The sequence below is a fragment of the Talpa occidentalis genome, unplaced genomic scaffold, assembly GCF_014898055.3.
Source record: "Talpa occidentalis isolate TD23 unplaced genomic scaffold, MPIMG_talOcc4v2.1, whole genome shotgun sequence".
NCBI lineage: Eukaryota > Metazoa > Chordata > Mammalia > Eulipotyphla > Talpidae > Talpa > Talpa occidentalis.
This window is the reverse complement of record NW_026555331.1, coordinates 43,452,811-43,458,482: the sequence shown is the minus strand read 5'-3', so window position 1 is coordinate 43,458,482 and position 5,672 is coordinate 43,452,811.

The following is a 5,672-nucleotide window of genomic DNA, read 5'->3' as shown; positions in this document are numbered from 1 at the left end:
GAAAGACTGAGAAATGTTACTGATTATGGGAAACTAAGGATATCTGACAACTAAGAACAATGTGAAATACCTGGTTGGATCATGAACAGAAACATTGCATTAATGGGAAAAATCACTGATAATAGCTATACTTTAATAAGTAGCATTTTTCCAATGTGAACTCCTTATATTTTATGAATGATTAACTGTTATGTAAGATGCCAGTCTAGCAGAAGCTTGGAAAAAGTTCTGTGGACACACTCTGCACTCATTTACAACTTTTCTAGAAGAACAAACTTATCTTGAACATCAGTATCAATTAAAAGGAAGCAATAAATGTGAGAAAATGTTTCAGAACAATATGACATCAGTGACAATCACTTCCCCCAAAACTTTGATAACCAAAAAGCTTTCTGCGAAACTGCCTTTTATTTTTGCCAAAACTTTTCTGACAGAAAGTGAAAGCTTATTAAAAAGAAATAATCTGACTTCTCTAGGATGCTAAATTAAAATGAAAACATTTATAAGCATCACTTATTGGCTACTATAATTGTCTGTTACAACACAATTAACTAGAATATTGCAGCTCATTAATAAGAAAGGTGACAAAGAGACTCAAGGACTTTCAGGCATAAGCAAAATAGATTGACAGAAGAATCATGGTGTCAATTGAATATTACTTTAGCATGGATATGCAGAATAGTCTAACAATTCTTTCATGAGAGTTTTTGGCAGATGGACTTATAGTGCTTGTGTGTTAGCGCAAGAGAGATTCTGTTAATAGACGATAGTTCCAACAGCCGACACATTCCAGAGACATAATAGTCCATCATATCAATGATAGTGACCTTAAAAGCTATAAATACACAGCAACTGTCTTTTGTGTCAAAAATCTGCAAGCTAAAGGGTACCCAAGAACCATAACTTGCATTGGTACAGTCCCTAAATATGACTGTATGTGATGGACTGTGACTGCTGAGAATGAGCCGTCATTGTCTACTGGATCAGTAATCAGCATTGTTAATAATCCTCTATGTGTGCCAGTAAAGGAAAAATGCATCCTTTGTCCTTCATTTGCCCAAGTTAATTTTAAGAAATGTTAACCACCATGTCTTGAAATACTGCTATGAAAGTTTATCAGTAATGTCTGCATTAGAGGAGAAAAAGAGAATTTTAGGAACTATTAATAAAGAATTTATGTTTAAGAAATTTACTTGCTTACTTGAATCATTCCCATAAAGTCTCATCATCATAAGCTTGATCATTTTCACAGTTGTTCTCTTTTCTACCTAAATTATGAGAATGTCATTCTTTTACTGCATATTTAGTGATAAAAATGAAAGAATATGGTAATCTTATTGAACAAGAACAAACATCTTTTGAATCCATTATTTGGTTGTTTTTTTCTTCAATATTTAGAAAATCACCCCAATCTTCTCTTTTTTACTTAAATCCTCCAAAATAGATTTTCACCTGAGAACTTTAACATTATTTCAGAATCCCATTCTATGTATTATCACTATATTTTTGGTAGTGTTAATAGGAAAGAGGTAGGAGAATGTGCTTGGTACTAGAAAAGTAATATCTGCCATTGCTTTGATTCCCATATATTTTATACATGTAAACATGAATGCACATATGCTAATACACATATTCCTTATGGTGAGAAGTCATGGAAATATTAAGAACTGATATTCTCAGGAACACTGGAATTAGTTGCCAAAAAATGAGGTATTGTGAGGTACCTGAATTTTGACTAATGTATTTAGGATAAATATTATTTTTCTTCTCCATAGACTTTTTAACTTGAATTGTCAACAGAATACCCAACTAACATAATGATACCATAACACTGTGAATTGGTGACAACTAGTGTACATTAAAATATTAATAAAATAACAAAATGGGCAATAATGTGAAAATCAGACATGGAACAAAGAAGTTATGACATATGAAAATAATTACAAAGTAAAAACAAGAGTAATAATTTATTTTTAATTCAATATTGTATTAAATACACAAAATATATATTATTTATATATGTATTTAATAAAATATATATTATTAAATACATAAAATATATACATAATATAAATACATAAAATATTAATTTTATGTAGGGAAAAATTACTTTCATCTGCTAACCCTTCCAAATGATTAAGTGTAACATCATCATGTCACAAAGCCTCCTTTTAGTAATATAATAAAAGCCACTTTGACCACTATTCCCTGTTAAATAATTTAATGATACTTACCCAAAAATATGTGTTGTGCATGCCAAATTAGATATTAAAAATTCAAGACATTTCTGAAGTCAATAGTACACAAACTGCTTTTTCTATTTTGAATAATATGTAGGAAAACTCCAAGCATTTGTCAAGATGACAAATATAAGTATTCTTTAAGTCACTGGAAAATCCAAAGGAGAATTTAAAAATAAGAATTATACCATACAAAATAGTTTTTATTGATGATGTATTACTTTATTTTAACTTACTGTTATAAAAAGACACTGGGTTCAGAATCAAAAAATCTGGGTTTGAATGTCATCTGTAATAATTATTAACTATGCTGTAGGAAATATTAATTTATTATTTTTAACATCTGTATCTTCTAGGGTAAAATTAGTATTTGTCCACACATCATCTTCGCATGTATAGTTTTGTTGCTTTTGACAAATGCATAATCAAATATCAACCACTACAATCATGATACATGACTCCCATCAACTCAAATATTCCCTTATTTTGTCCCTGTAAAGTCAGCACCTGCCCTGCTTCCAGCCCCTGCTAACCACTGTTCTTTTTCCATTTTATTGTTTGCCTTTTTAAGATATCATATTGTTAATATTAACAATTTGTCAGTTTGTGGCATTTTGGGTCTGACTTCTACTTAGTCAAATTCATTCAAAATCCATTTTTTTTTAAGATTTATTTATTTATTTATACAAGCACTGGGTACAGTCAGAAGCGCGGGAGGGTGAGAGAATTCACCAGAGCCAGAGCAGGGAGCAGAACAGACAGACCGACAAAATACACTGCTGAGGGGAGCAGTGGGTGCGGCAGGAGAGGTCTGTGCACCATGTGGGACCCTCACTGGCAGCTGGGGAATCGAACCGGCACTGCAGAGGCTGCGGGCAGCTTCGCAGGCCAGCGCTCAACCGCTGCACCACCGAGGAGGCCCCACGTGTGTTTTTTTTTTTTTTTTCCAGGAATCATAGCATGTTCTATTTTATTGTTCAGCAGTGTTCAAAATCTCCTGTAGCTTGTATACCAGATTTTATTTTTCGATTCATCAGTCCAAGCACATGAGGGTAATTTTCAATTCAGGCTGGTCATAAATAATTGTGCCATTTAGGTTCTTTGTGAACACAGGCTTTCACTTTGGGGAGATAAATCTCTAGGAGTGTGATAGTTTTATCATGTGTATATTTAATTTATGAGAAACTGCTAAACTCTTTTCCAAAATGTCTTTACCACTTTGCATTCCCAACAACGGTGTATAGGTGTTGCTCTGTATCCTCTGTAGCACTTGACATTGTCAGGAATTTTGAGAGAGTGGGGGTTTGGGTGAGGAGAAATGACATTTGGTAGGTATGCAGTGGTATCTCCTTCTGGGTTATGGTTTTAATTTGAATTTCTGTAAATATTAATGATGTTGAATATCTTTTCATCATCATTTGCCATCTTTGATAAAGTTTCTAATTAAATTCCTTGTCCAATCATTTATTCTACATTTTCTTATTTTTGAGTCTTAAGAATCCTTTCTATATTTTGGGGGGCCTCCCCGGTGGCGCAGTGGGTTGAGTGCTGCGCTGTGAAGCTGTCCGCAGCCTCTGCAGCATGGGTTCTATTCCCGGCCAGTCAGGGAGATACCCACATGGAACGGCAGACCTCTCCTGTCCTGCCTGCTGCTCCCCTCAGAAGTGCTTTCGATCTGTCTGCCTGTTCTGCTCTCCACTCTCTCTCTGGTGAATCCTCTTAACCTCCCGTGCCTCTGGCCTCTGGCCAGCTAATGTATAAATAAAAAATAAAAAATAAATCTTTAAAAAAAAAGAAACCTTTCTATATTCTGGATACAGGTCTTTTCCAAGACTATGCCTGGCAAACATATCCTTTAAATAAGTTATTTTTTTTTTAATATAGAAAAAGTTCTTATTTTGATGAAGTTCAATGCATAGTTTTATGGCTACTATTTTTGATACTGTTTCAAAAAACTTTGCTTAATACAAGTTCAGAAAAATATTCTGTGCTATTTATTTCCAGATTTTAAAAGTTTATAATTAGACCTATGACCCATTTTCAATTAATTTTTTATAAAATGTGAACTCTAGGTCAAGGTATATAATTTTGCTACTGGATTGATTTCATAACTTCGTATATCTTTTTGTAACTTTCTCTGTTCCATTAAGTATCTTTTTACCAATATCATACTGCTTTATTACTTTTATGGTAAGTCTTGATTTGGGATATGGTAATTCCTCTAACTTTAACCATTTTTCTCAAAATTGTTCAATTATTCAAAATTCTTTGTCAAATCTAGGCCTTCTGCCTTCATATATAAAGTTTTTTCCCCCAAGTTTAGTAGTAAAAAAAGCTTATTAAAAATAATCCTGCTATAATTTTCATTGGGGTTTTAATGATTAAATTAAGATTAAATATAGATTAAATTGAGAATTAGCATTTTAATAATATAGAATTTTCCAATCCATTATCTTCCTATTTAATTAGATTTTCTTAGATTGCTTTCATCACTTTTCTGTTGTTTTCCACATGTGGAGCCTACATTTGTAATATTTTATTTATTTATATCTGTGCATTCAATATGTTTGTTTCTATTGTAAATGGTAGTTTTTTAAATTTGCATTTCAATTGTTCTTTGCTGTTATATAGACATATAATTAATTTTCATATATTGATATTAAGACTTAATGGGCATTACTTACAAAGAGGAATTTTGTTAATATTTGTGTTCCATTGAAGGGAAGTTTCATGTTTGTGCTACGTATGGTGACTTTAGTTGCTCAATAAATATTTGCCTTGTTAAAAATCTTTCTGAACATCCTGTCCTCATGGATTTCCCACAGACCAAGTACTCCAACTACTTACAAGTACCATATTCTTCTTCTAATAATTTGGTGTTTCTCTCTTCTCACCTACATTTACCTTCTCCACACTTTATTTTTAGATTCCTATAAACTTTAACTTGTCCATCTATTTCACAGTTAATTCTCTAATATCTATTCCCATCTCAGGTAACACCTTTTACTCCACAAGTGTAATTATTATTAAATTAAAAAATATGTTCTCTTAGGAGGATAAACTGTTAACAACCACACTATGTTTATAGGACTAAGCAGTGACTTGACTGTGCTATGCTTTAATATTGTTTCAATGTGCTGGTTTATAATTGATAATTTTGTGTATTAACTTTAGAATTTGGTTTTAGAAGTCAAATGGAGGTTGGTCCCTATGTAAAAGTTACCCTTATTGCTTATTCAGATTAAAATTATTTAAATAACATCAGTTGGAGAATTTTCTGTTTTGCATTCCTTTAAGTTAATAATGTATTAGTTCTATTATGTCTGTGAGTTGCTTTGAATAAAATGTTATTCATAGTCTTTTTCATAATTTTAATACATAATATTTTGGGAGTTTAACTGGCTATCTCCATTCCATTGTGACTGAGTGTTG